The 22,951-nt window shown below is 38.3% G+C and overlaps 1 protein-coding gene and 2 pseudogenes across 3 annotated transcripts in view; 2 read left to right on the top strand and 1 right to left on the bottom strand.

The window, feature by feature from the left end:
• The window catches only part of Acyp2 (acylphosphatase 2), a 211,871-nt gene that overhangs the window by 88,497 nt on the left and 100,423 nt on the right, over window positions 1-22,951 (bottom strand). The gene's annotated exons all lie outside the window — the stretch shown is intronic.
• On the top strand, window positions 93-3,765 carry LOC131920555 (astrocytic phosphoprotein PEA-15-like; annotated as a pseudogene).
• Window positions 17,700-18,538, top strand: LOC131920714 (succinate dehydrogenase [ubiquinone] iron-sulfur subunit, mitochondrial-like; annotated as a pseudogene).

The following is a 22,951-nucleotide window of genomic DNA, read 5'->3' as shown; positions in this document are numbered from 1 at the left end:
CTGGGGATGTCACTCCTGAATTTGGGTTCTAGACTAGAAATGCTTCAAAGGAAGTTTCTCTGGGAAACAGAAGAGGAAAGGACACTGGCTCCATGGGCAAAGTGTGGAAGATCATATGTAAGGGGACTCTTAGCAAAACTAAAACGTCTGACGGTGTGGCCAGTAAAGACCAGAAAGGGTGGAGCTCCATGCCTGTATTACAGCCCAAGTTCAGGCAGCTTCCTGAGGCACTTCAGGAACACTAGAGATTAAGTCCTGGGAATCAGTTGGAATGGAGGGAGAGCCTTCAAGGCTAGAGAAGGGATTAGGCGTTACACTAAGCACATGTAGAGTTCTGAATGCTGAGGAGATTCTTGGTGTCATCTGAATCATGTGGGAAGTGAGCTGGGATCACACTCTCAAACGCTACATGTATTACTTTAAAAACTCCATTTCCCCTTAGTTCTACCAAGCTGAACATGAAGAATACAATTATAATAATGAGGTGATCTTTTCAGTGAGACACACCCTGTCAGATCCTAAGATTGTACTTCCCTAGCCATGAAATTTGAACCTGTCTCTTCTGTCTCCTGACCCTATTTCTCAGTCCAGCAAAAAATGGGATAACACACACTTTGCAACCCCTGGCAAACAGCAAGTGCTCAGTAAATATGTGCTGACTGCCTGGTGTGTGGGAAGGTAGGCAAAGGCTTCTAAGTCACTTCATTTTATAATGACTTGTCCTGAAGGATGGGATTAGTTAAGAAACAAACAAGGCCGGGCAGTGGTGTCGCATACCTTTAATCCCAGCACTTGGGAGGCAGAGGCAGGCAGATCTCTGTGAGTTTGAGGCCAGCCTGGTCTCCAAAGCGAGTTCCAGGAAAGGCACAAAGCTACACAGAGAAACCCTGTCTTGAAAAACAAACAAAGAAACAAACAAACAAAGAAACAAACAAAAACAACAAGCAAACAAAAACAAGGAAACCATGCCTTGTTTCAGGCATTTTACTCAATAAAATTTGTAGTTATCACCAGCCAAAAGAAACTCTCAATTAGTGTTACATACTATTATTTTTCAATTAAGCAGTGATTTTTTTCTTAAAGAATATATGTATGTTTTTCAGGGTAATAACTTTCTGTCAGCTACTGCCACAAGTAATCCTGTATAACAAAACTTCCTGAATTCAGGGACTTATAATAATAACCATTAACTCCATGGTCATAGGTCTGTATACTGACCATAGATCAGCCAGTATATGCTGGAATTAAATGAGGGAGTATCATTGAAATGCAGGCTGGGCTGTAGTATTCTCTACCTGTGCTGATATTGGGACCCAACCTGATCATCAACTACCAAACAAAAAGCTCTCCTCATTACTAATTACCAGTGTGTGAAACCTAAGATGAAGAATGCAAAGCTTATTTAGACTTCATGTTACATTCACTAATACAGTCTAGTCACAAAGCAAGTGGGGATTGGGGCAGGAGAGATGGCTTAACAAAAGCACCTACTACTTGCAGAAGATCAACCTTTCAGCTCACAACCATCTGTAACTCCAGTTCTAGAGGATCTGAGACCCTCTTCTGGCCTCCACAGGCACCAGGCACACACCTGGTACACATACATATATGCAGGCAAAGCATTCATTCACATAAAAATAAAACAAAAACAAACCCATTAAATAAAACCCAGGTGCTGTGCTTGAGACAGCAGGTGCCTGACAGTCAAGGAGCAGGCTCCAGAAGCAGCTTAGGAACCGGGGACCATGAGTGCCCATGCTCTGAGCTCTCAGCTCTAGAGGTGGCAAGGCAGAGTACAGGACTCTCCTTCAGGTTATGAGCAACATCCCCCTTGAAGATGTAGCTGGAAGTTTTCCTGGGTCCTGCAGCCACTTGATCCCAAGTCAACACACAGAGACTTATATTAATTGCAAACTGTTTAGTCTATGGCTCAGGCTTTTTGCTAGCTAGCTCTTTCATCTTAAATTAACCCATTTCTATAAATTGATGTGTTGCCATGTGGCCATGGTGTTACCGGTCTGCCGGCATCTTGATGCTCCTTGGGCAGCAGGCTGGTATCTGCCTTTACTCCACCCTTCTTTCTCCCTCTATTCAGTTCAACTTTCCCACCTGGCACTATCCTGCCTTGCCATAGGCCAAAGCAGCTTCTTTATTAATCCATGGTAGTAAGACATAGTCACAGTATACAAAAAGACCATCCCACAGCACTTCCCCTCTTCTGTCTAATCAAAAAGGAAGGTTTTAACTTTAACATAGTAAAATTACATATAATAGAACAGTTATCAAGCAAGAATTACAGTTATAATATCTAGTCTATTTGTATCATAACTAAGGAAAACTATATAATTATCTAGTCTTTAACTACATCAAAGACCTCAGAAGGACATAATATTATCTGAGTAGACAGGAAATATATTGTAAGCAACTTCCAAAATTCTAGAAACAACAGAGACATCTGGCTGCCTAGACAGTTACCCAAAGTTCCTCTGCAATGTTGGGGCATCCATCTTCAGCCTATAGGTCTAGAATCTCTGGCATATTTTTTGGTGAAGCATGAAATTTGAAGGGCTGTTCCACCTAATGGCAAAGTTCATCAGTCACTTTCCTCTGTGTCCTGCAGAATGTCTGGCAGTTTCTTCTGTGAAGCAGGAACCTGAAGGACTATCTTGTCTTGTTTTGGCAAAGTTCAGTGGTCACTTTCCTACGGGTCCTGCATGTCCAGTTTAATCAAGCAGTCCAGGCAAGAGCAGTTTCTTGCCTAAATGGTTAGCCTTTTTCACACTGTAAGCAAACTCCATGAAGAGTTTCTTCAGTGTCCATCATCCTCTTTGAAGTAATTGGTGCTGCCAGGAACAGATATGTCTCATCGTCCAGAAAAGTCTAAGTTCTTAAAATATTTTAAATGCCATATTCTGTAGGTCTTTGAAGTGTTTGAAGATTGCCTATCTTTCTGAAATATATCTATATCTAGAAAACCTAATTAATATGATTATAAGTTTAATTATATATTATATATTAATCCATATATTTTAATTATATATTACAATGTCAAATTAGCTGTATAAACATAATACCCCAAGCAAGAGCAGAAATATACATATAGTATAACAAAATTAACTTTAAATTTGTATCAAGAAACCAAAATCCATACCAATGTAAAGTATTTTAAGATTAACAGTTGTTTTTCAGATTAAAGTAGATCCAATAATCTAACACAGGTTAGGAACTGGGGACCAGGAGTACCCATGCCCTGAGCTCTCAGCTCCAGAGGCAGCAAGGCACAGTATGGGACTCTCCTTCAGGATATGATCAACATCATCCTTGAAGATCTGGAACAGCTCAAGTCTTTCTGCAAGAAGGATATCCCTAACAAGAAGAGTGAGGAGATCATCACATGCAGTGCTTGGCTTTACTTCCTGGAAAGCCACAGCTAGGCAAAGACAACCTTTCCTTCACTGAGCACATCTTTGAGATATCCAGCTGTCCTGACTACTCACTATGGTGGTTGAGTACAGAACCTGTGTGCTGTAGTCTGAGGAGGATGAGCTGGACATCAAGCTAACCCATATCTCCAGTGCCAAGAAGTACAAAGACACTAACCGGCAGCCCTCTGAGGAAGAAATCATCAAATTGGCTCTCCCACCTCAGCAAGAGGTAGGAAAAGGAGGAAATTTGGATCTTTATCATACCACTCCCTTTACCATCTTCAATGTTATGGCGAGTGCAACCCCCTTCCCAAACTTCATCCTAACCTCCTTATTATGAGCATGTGTGTTTGTGTGCTGGAGCTCTGGCTGTCTGGCTGTCTAGCTCATCTAGTTCCTCCTCCTCATGAGGGGACTGAAGTCAAGGGAGGTGGGGGCTTAATTTCTGCACTACAGGAGGAAATAGAGGCTATTTCTATGTAAACAGAAACTGGCACACTCCTTGTCCTCCCCTTTCCTCCTCTCTTCCCTCACATCTTTAAAGGATGGAAGCAGAAAGGACTGGCATTTTCCTACACTGAGGAGCTAAGGTGAAGATGGGAGAGATGATTAGAACTCAAGAAAAACAGCGGGCAAAGAAACTACTCAACCTCCACCTGGAAGGTCAATGAAGAGCCAGAGTTCAGTGTTTGTATCTCTATGCTGGGCTGGCTAGAACCCAGTTTCCTGCTATTCCTTACGTTAAAGGCCTGCATGCCAGTAGGCCCTCTTTTATGCCCTTCTCATGGGATAGGTATAAGCCAGAAATCTTAATAAGAAGACCACTAGATCTTTTCCTGGCCCCAAAGATCAAACCCCACGGAGAATCCAGCAATTGCTGTCCTGTCCCTAACTTCTGCTCTGGAGAGACTATGCTGAGACCATGTACTACTGATCCTGAGGTAGACAGGCCCACTTTCTACTCCTCTATTCCTGAACACAGACTGTTGAATATACTAACCTTGAGCCTTGGGAGGTTGGGAAATGAGATCCATAAGTTTTAACCTCAACCTACCCACACCTACAGGGTCCCAGTATGAATATTGTAGGCAACCTTCCCATTTTACAGTTTAGAATACCCCAAGCAAGAAAAAAGTTAGTGACAGTGGTTTCCTTTGTACTGATTACCACCACAATTCAATCCAGGAAGAGACTTGGTAACCTTTCTCATTTGGGTTTAGGGATGTCTCACAGCCAAATCGTTAGAGTACAGTGAGTGAACCCAGCTTCCTACCTGTCCCCAAATGCCCTTCCCCATATTGACCATGGTGTGTGTGTGTGTGTGTGTGTGTGTGTGTGTGTGTGTGTGTGTGTCTACATATACATATATTAAGCCCACACTGCCATGTCTGCCCTTTTTTGTGGTTTTGAGCATTAACTTATTGTCTAGGCCAGGACAGGAGTGGGAGGGAATGCCACAGTGAAGGGAGTGGCAGAGCCACATTGTTACATAGTCCGAACAGAAAAGAAAGCATTTAAACAAACCACAGCAAACATTAAATTTACATGCAAGCTCAGAGACTACGTAGAGGGAGTTGAAGGTAGGAGCTTCTAGGATGTGGGAGCAAAGCCTCATAGGGAGGGGAGGACCAGTGTCAGAAGAGGAAAGAAGCCAGAGTGCATAGAGCACCTTCAACTCCTAGCCCAGTCCAGTCTGTCCATCCCCTCCAGCCACTGCTGCAGACCCCTGCCTTAACACACAAACCTCCAAGCCTCCAGTTTTGCCTTAAAGGTCCTTCCTAAGTCTCCCTAGTCCTGTCTGACTTCTTTACAAAAAGAGACACTTGTACAACTGGGAGAAAGGAAATAAGCATAAATCATCCTTCCATCTGGGATGGTATATGAGAGCAAGAGTGAGATGAAGCTTTCCTTATGGAAGAAATGGGAGAAAAAAGAGAGTGCTTTTAAGCAGTTTCTCCATAAGGCAAAAACCCCTACAGACCTTAAATAGACTAACCTGCCCTGAGAGACTGACCCACCCTGCCCTGAGAGACTGACCCACCCTGTTATCCTTGATCTGCTGTCAGATTGTCCCTAGCCTGTGCTGTTTGCAGCATGCACAGCCCTGTTCTAATCCTGGAATAAAGGTCACTGACTGTAAAAACAACAAACAATAACAACAACAACAACAAAAAGCAAAGTCCCATAGCTGAATCCAGCATCAGGGCAATGGGGTTGAATAGTAACTCCCAACAATGAGCATTAACATTTCAAGTAGCTTGGAGTAACACAGTAAATATTTGTGTAATCTGTGTTCTTACTTGAAGTTAAATTTTTACTGGTGAAACTCTGATAGGAAGGTCCTATGGTAATTAAAGAGAAGAATTTGGAAAGATGAGACACTTGGTATTTTGAAAGGAAATTCTGTGATACTCTAGTTGCTAAAGAAATGTAAGTCAGGCTTCAGTTGTTCATTTATAAAGTAATTTAAAGCAAATTTTATGTGTTTTTAAAATGTCTTATTGATGCCATTATTAAAGTAGTACATGACAAATCTTAGTATTTTATGTGATTTCTAGTTGAACCAATATCTTTTATTTTTTAAAATTAATAAGTATATTAGGGGAAAGATCTAACATACCTCACTTACTTTAAAGGACCTACAAAATGTATAAAGGTTGATTTTAAAAGGAAACTGAAGTTGGGTATGGTGGCATATGCCTGTAATCCCAGCGCTCAGGAGGCTGAGGCAGGAGAACCACAATTTCATAGAGTCTGGACTACATAATAAAACCATGTCTCAAAAAAAAAAAAAAAAAGAAAAAGAAAAAAAGAAAAAGAAAGAAAGAAAGAAACAGAAACCAAACATCCAACAAATAAATAAATAGGAAACCATTAAGTTAGCATGTGTGCTTTGAAGTTTAAACATCTTCAATAAACAAAACTTTAGACTGATAAGTGATAGCTAGAAAAGCATAGTCAAAACTCCACCAGTATGTTTACAATCATTTTATAAATTATTCAGTGCAAACTTGGAGAAATGAGTTTAATTAAGCAAGATTATACTTGGTTATTAATATGAGAAAACAGACTGACAATATTTTAAATATTTGTCAAAATAATAATAGAAACAAAGAATTGCTTGGCAATGGTGAAGTTCAAGTTTCGCATGAGTCTATTTCTAGGACTTCATTGTTTTGCAACAGAATAGTGAACAGTCTCAAGTATCTCTATGGGGTATTGGGAGCATGATAACCAACTACTTTGGTAAAAACCTGTCATGAATTTCACTACTGGGTGAAAAGAGCCTTGGGTATTAATTATAATGAATGAATCTGCAATATTCTTTTAGACTCTAACACAGTATCTGTGTTAGTATTCTATCTAGATAGAGTATTCTATCTCTTTTTACTTTATCTCTCTTTCTAGCACTTGACAATGGTTCTGGTGATATAAGTAACTTCAGATTGCAAATGCATGGTGCCATCCAAACCTTCTATCATGTTATCCCAACTTATCTCTTCCGTCCAATACTCTTGTCGGGTATATATGTGTGCTGACCTGTTTGTGTGGGTGTGCAGGGCATGCAGAGGCCAGGGGAGGACCTTGAGTGTCATGCATTCTCTGCCTTATTCCCTTGAAAGATCTCTCACTGAACCTGGAGCTCACTGTTTTGGTTAGACTGGCTGGCCAGAGAACTCCTAGGGTCTGCTTGTCCATGACCTCCAGTGTTGGGGTTACAAGCATGCAAGTCCATGCCTGTCTTTTCTATGTAGTTGCTGGGGACTCTAAGTCAGATCCTCATGCTTGCATAGCAAGTCTTTATCCACTGTGCCATCTCTCCAGCCCTAACCATCTGATTTTTCTATTCCTTCACAGTATAAGCACACTATTCTTGTTAAACTAATCTACTGCTTTAAAAGTATGTCTTCAGTCTATTATTTTCTATTGTCAAAAATAATCAACAAATGCCTCTGTTTAATTATTGATCCATCTTATATGGGTCTATTCAAATTCCACCTTTAAGCTGAAGATTTTCTAGTGGACTCCATCTTTAAAGTAGTTTGTCCACCTCTAATCTTTGGTAACATCTGTATGTGAACATGAAATTTACCACACAACCATCTTGAATTGTTGTCTACATGTGTCTTATCATCTCATAGATTATAATGTCTGTTTTTATTTTTTATTTTGTTTATTATTTGGATTTTTTGAGATAGTGTCTTATGTAACCTAGACTGGCCTTGAACTTGATATGTAGTTGAAATGACTTTGAACTCCCAGTCCTTTTGCCTCCCCACCTGCTGAGATTATAGGCATGGGCCACCATACTCAACTAATCCTAAGATCTTTAAGCATAACTTTTATGTCTGTGACATATATTCCAGGGTGTCCGTCCAAGACTCATTTGTCTTTCTTTCTTATAAAAGGAATACCAATTCCTTTTATATGGAGAGCACCCAGCTAAAACTACTCACTTTCCAAAATTCCCAGGTAAATAGTGATGCCCATATGACCCTAAGTTCTGACTAAAGAGATGAGCAGACGTCTGTTTATTGAGACCTTCTTTGAAAGGAAACAAAATATGAATGTTATGCCTAAAGGAAGAAGAGCCTTGTGTGATACCAAGGACAAAACTACATAAACAAAAGCTTAGGACATTGGTGAAAATGGACAGTAGACAATGAGATAATTAGAACATTGGACAATGTACTCACAATGGACAAATATGTACATCAGTAGCTGCAAGACACTGTGTCAGATCAAGTAGTAATGTTTTTTCTTCAGACAGGGTCTCATGCAGCCATGGCTGGCCTCGAACTCAATGTTTATTTAAGTAGAGGATAATCCTGAACTTATTGTCTGCTATCTCCACCTCTTGAGTGCTAGGATTACAGGCATGCACCACCATGCTCAGTTCATATATGCTGAATGTAAAACCTGAGGCTTTGTGCATGCTGGGTAACTTAACTATACCTCCAAAATCCAAATTGTAATTTTTATTTATTTGGTTTTTTTTCAAATGGTAAATTTAAAGGACACAAATTAAGTACTACTCTCAATAGAGAGAAAACTACTTTCAATTCAGGAGATCAAGAATAAGTTCTTTTGTGGAGGAAATACACTTCTGAAGGACTTTAAAGAATTTGTAAGGTAGAAATTGGGGAGACAGGATTAGGAGAAAAGGTGTCTGGATATTAGGAAACAAAGAAAGAGAAACTGAAAAAAGTAAAAACAAGGTTTGGGGTAGGAAAATGATGATAATATTAACAACACAAAATAAGAAACACACACAAAGTTAGTTAACTAATACACAATACAACAGCAAATAAATGATAAAAAGAATAAAAAACCAGCAACAAAAAGAAACAGTGTATATTGAGAAGACAGAAAAAGGGTTGAACTTTATCCACACTTAGTCTTAACCAAGTGAACAGGTGAAAACAAGACTTCTTTGAACTCATCTCATTCCAGCTACCATTCGACTTCTTTGACACCTAGCTAAAGGCACATAGTTGACAACTATGCAAGGAGCAATCTCACTTTCATCCATCATCATGTGAAATCATATTTGAAATAGTCAACATAAGTGACAAAGAAGACCTAGAGTGTGCTGCCAAAGCATAGAACCTGAGTCCATTACGGGTAAAACAAAATGAAAATTCAGTTTTTCTGTCTCATCAGTCACATTCCATACGCTCAGTAGATACATGTACTGGACAATGGAAAAACAACCCATAACTACAGAAAGTTCTAGCAAACAGTCTGACCTAGAGGAGGTCTCTTTGAAATCAGGGATAAGGCAAAATTGTCTATAGCCAATTCTTCAGCACTTTTATGGTTGAACTCATGCAGTGTGTTAGTTAAGAAAGGGAAATGAAGCTGAAGCAATGGAAAAGAATGGTTATTCCTTTGGAAAACCCAGGAAAACAAAAATCTGTTACAAAACCGAATGACTAGGAAATAGAATATAAAACAATGAATCAAATCTATATATGTTTGCACAGCAATCTTTATAAAACAAATAGGTGGCTTTTACTGACAGCAGCAATGAAGGAGTGGACACATCTTGAAATATGCTTAACGAGGAACATAGCAGTTATATACTACAGCTGAAACAAAGTCTTTAGGAGGCAACCCCCAAAAGTTGAACATGGATATACATGTCTACATGTATATGTGTGTGTATATATATGTGTATATATATGTATGTGTGTGTATGCCAATCTCCCTCTAAATCTTTATATTTCAAATAATCCCAAAAGTTCAAGTTATAAAATAACTTCAATTTGACTAATTATTATCAAACTTATTTGAAAAATTATCAACTTTTAGACTAGCTAAATTCTTTGAAAAAAGAAGGGTCACTGCTTAATGGGACATCAATCGAAGCATATTTAAAGCACTCGACAATTGGATAACATCAATAAAAATAATTGAAATTTATATGTCTAGGAATAAAACCAGTATTTTATAATGATGATTTATGACAAATTGATACATTAAATTGGCAGAGAGATCAATTATTTAACAGAGGATTTTAGAAAGAATTAAGAATTAAGTCAGATTCTTACCTCATAATACGGAAGACAAATTCTACATTGGTTAAAACTTTCAGGGTTAAATAAACAGAGTTAAATAATTTTAAAATATTTGTGTTGGAAAGGGATTCCCAGACATGATTCTAAAGCAAAATCATGAAAACAAAAAAGATTAGACTCACAGAAACATGTGTCTACTGTTATAAGACCAACAATAAATAAGTATGAAAAATAATTTTATAATTTAATTTTTATTACTTGAGCTTTATTAAATGAGTTTTTTATTTCATCCATTAATATACTGAAATACCTTATAGCCATTAGTGATGATAACAGGAATACATGCTTACTGACATGTAAAGACATTTATGAAAAAAATTAAATCTGTTTCATAAGAGACCCACAGACGTTTCCTAGTGAGAACTTACTCAGGGTCCGAGAATCTGAGTTTGCTTTACCCAGCAGGGCTGCATAAGGGGATGACTTGACCAGAGGCATGGTTACCAGATGTTTGGAAGGGTCTACACTTGCCGGTGTGGTGTACTTTGATCTAGCAAGGGGGAGGTCTTTTGCCCTGCCCCTTGGCATTGTTATAAAAAGTCCTTTTAAAGAGGCAGAAGGGGCCATTGGATTTTGATCCAGGTCCTCCCAAAGCCATCCTATGTTTCTGTCTGTCTCCTCTCTGCTATCTTTCTATCTAAAAGTTTCTTATCCCTCTCTCTTTCTCATAGGAACCATTTAAAAGGTGGGAGCTGGCCTCTACACACCTCTTTATAAATTTATATAATTTTCTATGAAATTACAAGCAAGGTAGAATGTTTGCCAAATTCTTAATTGCAGCCCTCTCTAGATGGAATTCCAATGGGCTGTTTTCTTCTTATTTAATCTATAGCTCCTCATTTGTCTAAAAGTAAGTATGTTTTTTTCTTGATAGTAAGTAAAAAGGATTTTTGAGCTTTTGTGATTAACAACAGGCAAGATATTTTTGAAAGAAAAAATAAAAGTAATTGCTAGCTTCTATTAATGAATTTATTTCTATGGTCAGGTTATAGGCAATTAATCTTTTTTTTTTTTTTTTTTTTTTTTTTTACTTTTGGGGATTACTTCTGTACAGGAATACTTTCACTCTTTTTGTCAAAGTGAAAAGATAACTTTTCAACTATGCAGCTACAGATCACACAACTGCTTTATGAAACAGAATTTGCTGTCCAGTGAGTACAGTTGACTGGTACACAGAGCTCCATATCCCTGCTGTTTGATCACAGTCAATGACCTATATGTAGACTAGGGAAGAAGGCCATTTTCTTTCTATTCTTCGAGTGGTTATCACTCTTGATGCCAGTGGCACAGCCTATGAAGTGATCACTTCAGTCCTAGAAAAGGACAGGTTAATTCTCAGTCATCTGTGCAGGGCAAAGCAGAACACACTGGAGATGTCAGGGTGACAGATAAACTTAAGCTATAACCAAAAGCAAAACAAAATGAAAGAAAGTCTGTATGTAATTTGATATACAATCTACAAGGACTGTATCCTGTAATGTGAAAAGCAATCCTTCAGTGAGGCTTCCAGACAGCATGATCTTCAGAGGTGGATTAGTCAAAGGAATTAACATTTCCAAGCGATTCTCGCATCTCCCCCAGATAATAAGAGTGGAGGCAAAGACCTGTATACAAGTCTTCAGCTTCAACTGGAAAACCCAAATTTGATTTTACTAAAAACAAACACCCCCCCCCACACACACAAAATTACCATGACTAGTAACTGAAATCCATTAATTCTTCATTTGTGTATTCCTTAATTTGCCTGTAATGAACACTGACTGTGTGCCAAGAACAATCTACTGCATTGTTATGCCCCACTTTTAAACTCTGTCCCCAACAATATTGCAAAAATATATTAGGAGTGAAGAAAAAGAGGAAGAGCTGTAAGAAAAAGAGACAGGAGAAGGCTGAAGGGGAGGAACATGGACTTCTTGGTACCACGATGCAGATTTGCTCTACTTGAATTTTCAAGTGCTATTTCCTACACTGCCAGGCATAAGAATAGTTGAGTGCTGGACCAGAAGCCTGTAATCCTTGCACGTGGAAGGCAGAGGCAGAAGGATCAGGAGTTCAAGGTGTATGCTGCCACACTTGACTCTCACATGAGTGCTGGGGATTGGAGCTCAACTCCCACACCCTTTGCAAATACTTTATCCACAAAACTGTATCTATAAAACTCAATTCCTGTGTGTGTGTGTGTGTGTGCACACATGTGTATGACTAAAGGCCAAAAAATTAACTTAAGCCAGGCGGTGGTGGCACATGCACTCGGGAGGCAGAGGCAGGTGGATCTCTGTGAATTTGAGGCCAGCCTGGTTTACAGAGCAAGATCTAGGACAGGCACCAAAACTATACAGAGAAACCCTGTCTTGAAAAACCAAAAAAAAAAAAAAAAAAAAAAAAAAAAATTAAAGTGAATTGTCAGGAATAAGTGATGTTTATTAAAGTGTTAGGATAAGTTCAATCTTCAGTATCACCAGCAAAAATTAGAACACATGATATCTAAATTTTGTCATCATTTGGGAAGATAACTCTTGATCTCCCTGATCCCCCTAATCCTCCAGATACCTCTGATCCCACTGATCCCCCTGGTCCCTCTGTTCTCCCTGGCTTTCAGGGGGAGGGGGGGGGAGGGAAATAGTTTGTCAGAAGCTGAGACTGGGTCTATTCACCACAATTAGACTACTGCTCAGTGCTTGATCTGACTTTTAAGTTGTGGGATATTTACAAGAAGAAACAAATTCAATAAAAATCACTCATGATGATAATGATAAACATTTTAGTCACTATTAACATTTTAGTCATACTATTTAGATTAATCATCCTTGATTCAAAGTTTAAAATAAAAAATGCACCAAACTCCAAAACTTTTGAGCTTTAATGTGGAAATTTCCACACCTGATCTTCCATAATGAGTCACAGCCAACACATGGGCACTGAAATACTGTATAATATAATATTAAGTGTATAAGGTAATATGAGCCATAAATGAATTTTATGGTTAGACTTGGGTACTTTCTCCCAAGATATCTCACTATATAATGCAAGTATTATAAAATTGGAAAAAAACTAAAGTATATATCCAAACATATGAACTATACAGTATATACTGTATATCATTCAGGTTTCCTTATTTAGGTTTCCTTGCACTGATTTACTCACATACAAAATGAAAGTGACAGTAATATATTTTATAAATGTGCTGAGATTAAATATCAAAATGATTGTAAAAAATATATGTAATTTTACTTAACATAAATGAATGAATGTGACCATGCCTGTGGTGGTTTGAATAGGCATAGCCCCCATCTGATGGGTTTGAATGCTTGGCCCAAAGGGAGTGGCACTATCAGGAGGTGTGGCTTTGTTGGAGTGGGTGCTGCCTTGTTGGAGGAAGTGTGTCACATGGGCGTGGGCTTTGAGGTCTCAGATGCTTAAGCCCAGGCTCAGTGGCACACAGTTCTTTTCTTGCTACCTACAGATCAAGATGTAGAACTCTCAGCTACTACTCCAGAACCATGTCTGCCTGCACGCTGCCATGCTTCCTGCCAGGATGATAATGGACTAACTTCTGAAACTGTAAGCCAGCCTCAATTAAATATTTCCCTTTTGGAGTTGTCATGGTCATGGTTTCTCTTCAGAGCAATAGAAATTCTAACTTAAGACAATGGCATTAACATGTCTTATATCAGATGAGGAAGTCTATTCTTTAAGATATTTTTTATGTGTATATATGGATGACTGTGTGATATCTGCATGTGAGTGCAGGTGCCTGAAGAGGCCAGAAAAGTGTACCAGATTCCTTGGAGCTGGAGTTACAGGCATGGGTGCTGGGAACCCCATTCATACCACATCTGTGCTTCTGTTCTACCAGCTCTCCTGCCTCCAAAAGATGTCTATTTTATCATGCACCCCAATTTATACAATAATCTCTACTGTAAAATCTTAGTGACAAAAACCTAGGATTCAAATCCCAATAGTTTTCCAAGTGGTTATAATTTAAACATCATTTCATCTTTCTCAGCTACAATTGTAAAGGGAAGGAGGAAATTGGAATGTCAGTACTACTTTCTTTTGTTAATACAAATGGAATAATTAATGAAATCAATATAATTTTAAGGGTTAGGTAATTCAACATAAAAATCTTAAGATTTAAAGATAGTCCATATGTTTCAGATGACCACATGCAATTGGTGTCTACTGTACCAAGAATTTTGTGCAGGCATCTGTATGCACAGCTGAGTTTATGTTAACTGACATCATGGAAAAGTCAATCCTGTGGTCAAAATAAACAAAGGGTGGGGAGCCCAGGAGCATTTTTGTCTACACCATCTTGAATCAATTTGTTGAAATGAAGCATAACTGTAAAGAGGCAAAAAATAATAATTTTTCTTGATTCTAGTGGCAGTTGTGTTTTTTTAATAATACTTATTTAAGGAAGTTGTCAGTTAGGTTAATTTACCTTCAAATGATGACATTTTAGAGAGTTGTCATGTACCACACCTACATGTTCTAAGACTGGCAGAAGTTTGCTAGAAAGGCCTTGTTACTCTAACTTCTGATCAAAAACTTAAATGTACAAAGATTGTATTGAATTACATATTATGAAAACTGGCATTTATTGGCTAGTTATATCAAAATCCAAATGCAAAAGCAGTTGAGGCACAGAAATAGACTGCTATCAACACCTTTCCACTGAACCTAACCCCTACAGTCATCAACCAAGTGCTCGTCCTGGTAAATCAATGTTGATCCGAACTGAATTACAGTACTGAATTACATTTGAATTATTATGTGTTTGTAGTACCATTTATGTTTAATCTGTAACTTTAGTAATTGCATTCTGTTCAGATTTATAAGCATTTTGTTATATGTAGTTTTATTTGCACACATAAGTAATACAATGATAAAAATAACTTCAGTCAATACTAGAAGTCCACGGGAATTTTATTATTACTCAAGAGTGTGGGCTGTAAACTTCCAATCCTCAGCTTAGGGACCACTGTAACATGGCATATATTAGCTCCATCCAGGATTTAACAGCTACAAGGCACACATTAGCTCCATCCAGTATTTAATGGCAAATGGCACGCATTAATTCCACCCAGGATTTAACGGCTACATGGCACACATTAGCTCCATCAGGGAGTTAAAAGAAAAGAAGTACATGGGATAGAAAGGTGGCTCAGGGGTGAAGAGCACTTGCTGCTCCTCCAGGGATCCAAGTTTCTCAGCACCCACATTGGGTGGCTCATAGAAGAGCTTCTGGTTTCACCAATCACATACACACACACAGAAATAATGATAAAAAGAAATGATTTTTAAAAAGAGAGAGAAAAACAGGAAAGAAGCAAGGTACCATGTTGGTTTAAATTCCATTTCTTCACTTCAAAGCAAATTTCTTTGTCCTTGCTTCTGATTTACTCCCCAACTTCAAAGCTCAATACAGCACAATAGTTCTATCAAGGACATTGGAAGGACACAACCAGGGAAAGGACCCCCTCTTGCAGCAGTTATGATACTGGACTGCTTGAAGTTTTTCCTGTCAGTTTCTAAGGAGATAGGCCAGTGGCAACACTTGTTACAACTGGGAAGCCAACCAAAGTATTTGTCAAATGAAGGAAACAACCAGCTCTTTCTACACAATACTCTAGAATAATTTAAAGAAATGCTCTGGAGCAACCATTTCAACTGTTTAAGAGATGTTCTATAAGAAGTACAATGCTGTCTAGTCAAACCATAAGTCCCAGTGAATCCTAAGAATCAACAGCCCTTGAGAGAGTCTCTAAATAAAGACAAATTAGTCCAAAATTAGAGTCAGAAGCCTATTGAGAATTACGTATACACTGCGAAATAGTGTTACTTTGCTTGAAATACTTAAATATTACTTAAACATTTAAAATGTATTATATAAAAGTTTTAAACTTAACAGTTCACAAAAATGAAAAGATTTTGTACCTCCCCACCACCAAATACCATATTTTAAGAAAACAGGTTTTTTTTTCAGTTGCTGGGTGGCACAAACCTAGAAGCCAGCAAACATTCCTGGCTTCATTCTTAAGAATGATTAAATACATCTGCAAAAACAAACAGCCTGAAAGCCAAGCTTGCCAAAATAGTTTTTTGAAGCAGCAGAAAAAAAGTAAAATTTTTTTTTCTCATTTCCTCAATACTCTTCCAGAGAAATCAAAGTGAAAGCCAGTAAACTTTTCTTTCATGGAGAATAGCTTCAGTGAGCATATATTTGTTTATACACACAATCACAGAGTGAGGTGTGAGGCCACAATTTGACAAATAACTAGTAAAGCTGATTTATGGTGCAGAACATTACTCAACACCTTAGGCAAGTAACAATGAGACTTCTGTTTTCCCTTTTAATGGGAATCTACACTGAGCCCAAAAAACCCGAAAATATGAAAATATCTTTTCTTCCAAAGTCTAAACATAATTTCTTATCAGCAGACTATCTAATGAGTTAAGTCAATCACTGGGCCATTAATTCAATTTTGTCTTTAGCAGAAGTCTTCAAAGCTAAGAAAGTAATTTCTGTTGTATCTTGCTATTCTGAACAAAATCTAATTTCCTGGCCAAGCATGGAACTCATATAATGCTAAATCCAGCAATTAAAAAGAAACATACAATAAACTACCATTCTGCATTCTAAGTATCTAAAAAGCAAGCAACAATAACCTTTAAAAACAAAAATATGAGGAACGCTGCCATGTAAAATGAAAATAAGAAATATAAGACAGAGAACAGCTTTTTTATTAATGCCAGGATCATAACTAAGCAAATAAGACATTCGAAAAAAGAGAATGGGGGACGGCACGCTAGGGCTGCAGAAGAAGATGATTAAAAAGAATTTTAAAAACGTGAGTCAAATTACAAAAGACAATAATGTGGAGACAAAAACAAGGTTAAAGAGTGAGCATGCCTCAAAGAACCCTAACTAGATGGTGGGGGGGTCAGAGGAAAGTGGCCACAGTGTTTCCCTGGACTGAAGACAGACACAAACCACACAAGGAACACACCCCAGGAGATAAGTGTGGATCTGTGTGAGGTCCTGGAACATTCTGTGCTGTCCCAACTTTAGCATTGCAGAAATCATGCAGGCCAGCTGATTAATCTTCTCTCTCTAATCTACATTGTATGTACATGAAATTGGCCAATACAGAATTGTGCAAAGAACCTGAAACCCAAGTTTCAAAGAACAAAATATCACATCATTATTGAAAAATGATGAATAAACTAATAAGAATTATGGTTCATGTTTTGTGTTTCATATCCTGGTCATTCAATTTTAGAGTACCAAGGTCTAATTTGACATTTTTATTACTGTAGTATAGACTATTGAATCCAAGTTAGCAAAAATTCTAGCTACCAAGAGCTTTAATTTGGCCACTGCCACATTCACAACAATGCATATTAGATGCTTGTGATTGTAAATTTTGTCAACTTGGCTACACTAAGGTACTCAATTGTTTAGTCAAAGTCTAGACTGGGTCTTGCTGTAGAAGCACTTTTGGATGTGACTAATATTTGCAAGCAGTTAATATCAAGAAAAACAAATAAATCTACACAATGTGAAGGAAGTTCATTCAATAGGTGAAGAAATCAAAAGGAAAGACAGTTTTCTGAGACCACGAATTCTGCCTCCAGATTGTGGCGTTAAAACTTGAGTGTAGGGGTGGGGCTGACATCAGGAGCCAAGATGGCGGTGGCGGTCGGTGTCTCCGTGAAGCACGGCTTCCCGGCTACCGCTCTCGTCAGAGTTGGCCTGCAGTTTCAGGCCTGCCAAGGGGCACAGACAGCTGCTGCTGCAGATCCCCGAATCAAAAAATTTGCCATTTACCGATGGGACCCGGACAAGACTGGAGATAAACCTCGAATGCAGACTTAGGAAGTTGATCTGAGTAAGTGTGGACCTATGGTGTTGGATGCTTTAATCAAGATTAAGAATGAAATTAATTCTACTTTGACCTTCCGAAGATCATGCAGAGAAGGGATCTGTGGCTCTTGTGCCATGAACATCAATGGAGGCAACAACTCTGATGTGCACTTGTAGGATCGACACGAACCTCAGCAAAGTCTCAAAAATTTACCCTCTTCCACATATGTATGTGATCAAGGATCTAGTCCCTGATCTGAGTAACTTCTACGCACAGTACAAATCCATTGAGCCCTATCTGAAGAAGAAGGATGAGTCCCAGGAGGACAAGCAGCAGTAGCTGCAGTCCATCGAGGACCGGGAGAAACTGGATGGATTGTATGAATGCATCCTGTGTGCCTGCTGCGGCACCAGCTGCCCCAGCTACTGGTGGAATGAAGACAAGTACCTGGGGCCTGCAGGCCTATCGCTGGATGATCGACTCCAGAGATGACTTCACAGAGGAGCGCCTGGCCAAGCTGCAGGACCCCTTCTCTGTCTACTGCTGCCACACCATCATGAACTGTACATAGACATGCCCCAAGGGTCTGAATCCAGGGAAAGCCATTGCTGAGATCAAGAAGATGATGGCCACCTACAAGGAGAAGAGGGCCCTGGCTTAACCCTCTCCCATGCTGGATGTGTTTGTCAGCTCCGACTTGAGTACCTTTGAGCACCAGATTCTCTAGGAAAGCAGCATGTATAATAAACATTTTATGAAAAAACAAACAAACAAAAAAGCTTGAGTGTACATGGGGCATGGTGGTGCATGGCTTTAATCCCAGCACTTGGGAGGCAGAGGCAGGGGGATCTCTGTGAGTCCGAGGATAGCCTAGTCTATAAAACTAGTTTTAGGACAGACAGGGTTACACAGTGAAACCCTGTCTCCAAAATCCAAAAACCAAAAATTTTTTTTTCTTGAGTGTATATTCTTCAGACTTAACACACAATAAATTGTATCTGAACTTCTAGCTCGGTAGCCTGTCCAATAAACTTCAACTTGCCAACTCCCACAAATGTACAAGCCATTTCCTTAAACTCATTCTTCATACATATGTATATATTCATATATATATATATATATATATATATATATATATATATATGGTGCATACAATGACAATCGGGATCTGGGGACATGTTCAATCAGTAAACTGCTTACTGTGTGTATGCTTGAGGACCTGAGTTCCAGTCCTCAGTGTCCACTTAAACCTGTCCAGCTGGTTTAGCTAAACTGGTGAGATCTAGGTTCAGTGAGAGACCTTGTCTCAAATATATATATATGAAAGAAAGAGGGAAGAAGAAGAGAGGGAGGTAAAAAGCAATTGAGGAAGTAAGACACCTAACATCAATCTGGCCTCCATACATTCACACACACATATGCACACCATATACACTGTATATACAAAAAAAATAAAACAAAATTACATATTTACATCTTTCTTTCTGCACACACACATACATACATAAATATATATTAAAGAGAGAAAGAAATAGAAAACTACATAATATACATGTAGATATAGATATATAGAATCATTTTATGTCTCTGGAGAACACCAATTAATATAACATATAAAATTATGACAAAAACCAAATTTATTAGACTAGGCAGAGTGTCACATTCCTACAATCTCTGTATTTGGGAGATGGAGACAGGGAGATCAGATCACAAATCCTAAGCCAGTCTGGGCTATATCCTAAGTTTAAGACTGCCTTGGGCTATCAGTGACATTCTATCTCAAAAAATTACTGTATTTCATCTTATACTATAAAGTAAAACTTCCAGTGTCAGGAGGGTTACATTTTGTTAAGTCATTGGCCAAAGGGACTCCTTGGAAACTCCCAAGCATAATAGGCTACTGCCAAGGCTATTGGTCACTCTAAACAACCTGATGGTTAGGCCTTTTGCTAAAAACAACACTTATATATGTCACTGAACATAGAGAGGTTGAGCTGATGCCTAACTGGAAGCTTCACTCTAGTGACTACTTTTCATGGTACTAAAAGGCACTCAGCATACTACTGAAGGAGAAAGGCGATCATCAGTCTCTCCCAGCTACAAAGCCTGAGACCTGTAACAGTGACCTTCCTGTAAGTATGCTGATGCAAGAGTGACACAGATGTTATGGGAGTGACCAATCACTTTCTAAACTTGTGTTTAAGGCTCAGATGGAATCCATACATGACATTGCTAAAGTGGTCAAGAACCTAAAACTAGATAGGACATGGAACTAGGAGGAAATATAATACTATCATTCTTCTAAAAGATAAGGCAAAAGTAAATAACTCTTGATGACATACTGCTATATCAGTGGCTTGCTCATACCTCATCAGAGAAGCATTTTGCAGTAGATGAGACCTAACACAGAGACCCACAACTGGACAATGTGCGAAGACTGAGAGACTTTGGAGCAATCAATTCTAAATGTCTTCATCAAAGCCTTCCCTTCAAGGCTCAGGGCTCTATGTGGAGGAGGAGGCAGAAAGATTTTAAGAGTGAGAAGTAATGGGTGGCTCCAAAGAAACAGTGTCTTCCAGATATACCAGGAACAATGTACATTTAAACTCACAGAGACAGTGATAGCATGTCCAAGGCCTGTACAGGTTCAAGTTAGATGGGGGTTCCAGCACTAATAGGGAGAAGTAGACATGGGCTTCCACCCCTAACCAAGAAGCTATCTGCAATTTATACCTGTTGGCAAAGGAAAATTTCATTTTCTCTAATCAAGTCTCATTGGGTATATTAGCAATACCTGAGGGCAGCCCTCATTATCAGGAGTAGTTGGCCAATACAAAATGAACTCAATGGTATTTTATAGAATTTTGGACTCATTTTGTTCTGTTGGGGCATTTTTGTCTTATTGGTATTTTTCTAATTTATATTGATTTCTGTTTTGTGAGGGGTGGTTTTGTTTGTGTTTCTTGCTTTTGTTGTTCTGATTTTGTGTTTGTTTGAAAGAAAGAGAAAAAAACAAAGTTGGATGGGTAGAGAAATGGGAAGGATCTGGGAGGAATTGGGGTAGAAGAAAAACATGTATGAAGAAAATTTTTAATAAGATAGTTTTTAAAATAATGTCTTTACCTTAAAAGTAAATAGATTTACAATTTGAGGAAAAATGATTACAATCAAATGTACAGTTTTTCATTCACTTAAAGAACTTATATTAAACAACATGGATAGAGCCTATTACAGTCCCTTGCATGGTTTATAGCCTTTATTGCATATATTTAGTGTTTAAAGCAGGCTACATCTTCTGCAAGGGAACACTTACCTAAATTACATTTTGAATCAAATAATGAATTTTATTTACAATTATGAAAAATATCGCAAAGATGATTAGATAGAACTAAATGAAAGTGGGCCAACACACCTATGTCAAGGGAAAAGAAAAGAAGGCACCAAAACTGTGAAGGATTATAAATGCTAGTGAGCACTTAGTAAATATAACAGCTGTCACCTGTAAAAACTGTGGCATATGTCTGTCAAAGAAGACAGGAAGTTTATCTTGTTTTGGAGGTGCCTTTTTAGTTAACCTCAATAGAAGTATAATTTACTAATTATACATTTAACAAAGTGACAGGCACCTTAATTAAACAAAAACATAGTAACATAATTTTAGAAACAGCACAGGATTTGAGAAAAACTTAATTGGATAGAAAATAATACAAAGTGGCTTCTAAGTATGTCCAATGCCAGTAAAGAACAGATCTGCATTGCAGTCCACAACATCTGCTCCAATTTATGTCATTCATTTACTCAAGGAAACTATTTACAAACAAATAAATTGCAATAATATCTTGAGCACAAGATACTAATTGTTTTTAAGAGCATGGAAGTTAATTTAAAAAATTAGGAAATTTCAAGTATAAGAAGAGGCAAGCAGGTCTCCATTCTTGCTACCTTAAGAGGAAAACTTACATTAAACAGTGCAAGAAAAATTCAATAAAGTAACAGCTCATGAACAACTGCCAGCTGTAATCTTTGACTAAATAGGAGACATAAATTAGAAAGAAAATAAATTGCTAAAGTGAATATACACATGCATACATATGAACCATGCAACTCTAAAACTGACTTTTTATTTGTTAAGTATATTACTCACAATTGCTATTATATATTGAACCTTAAAAAAGCCTGTATCACATGAAAAACACAAAATTAACAGCAGAAAAGTGTCCCTGTTTCAATTACATGGGACACTGGTAAATCTGAACTTATTGAAAGCTCTAAGAAGGGAATTAAACTTCAGAGAAGGAAAGAAGAGGAGCAATTCTAGAAAAGGGATTATTAAAAGAATGAAACTATTTGTGTGGCATTACTAAGAAGGTCACACCTGGACAGGTGACCCTAAATGACTTTAGAAAGAATGTGGCGAAGCTGGGTGCCCAGCATCTAACTGTGTGGAGGAGATCTGTCTGGGAAGAGAAGTCAGCTCAAGACACCTCAAGAAGGGAACGGAGGGGTGCATGTGTGTGTGTGTGTGTGTGTGTGTGTGTGTATGTTAGTGTGTGAATATGTATGTGTGTGAGTGAGTGGATGTTCAAGTGTGAGTGTACATGTATGAATGGGTTTGTGTGTCATGAGCAGATGAGAAGAGAGACATATAAGTATTATAAATTGTGTAATAGGATATGTAAAGGTTTTGTGAGAAATGGACAATAACAGAAAACAGTGGATGCCCCTGTTATTGATTCAAGCATCTTCTCCCTGTTAGATGGTTTACCTGTTTCTCTATAGCTGATATCTCTGCTCACTTCCTCTAGTTGTTCACCATGCCTAAGACCAAAATGGTTTCTGGTTCATGGACTCTCATGTAGTCGAAAGGTTTCTCCAGTCCCACCTGGCCCCCAGCCACTGGAATCCAAGTAAACACACAGAGGCTTATATTACTTACAAACTATATGACCTAATGGCTCAGGCTTCTCACTAGCTAGTTCTTATAACTTAACCCATTTCAGTTAATCTATAAGTTGCCACATGGCAATGGCTTACCAGTATTTTCACATCTTGCTTCTCCTGGCGGTAGGCTGGT

Source organism: Peromyscus eremicus, chromosome 10 (assembly GCF_949786415.1).
Source record: "Peromyscus eremicus chromosome 10, PerEre_H2_v1, whole genome shotgun sequence".
In the NCBI taxonomy this organism is placed as follows: domain Eukaryota; kingdom Metazoa; phylum Chordata; class Mammalia; order Rodentia; family Cricetidae; genus Peromyscus; species Peromyscus eremicus.
This window is presented reverse-complemented; position numbering and strand designations above follow the sequence as displayed.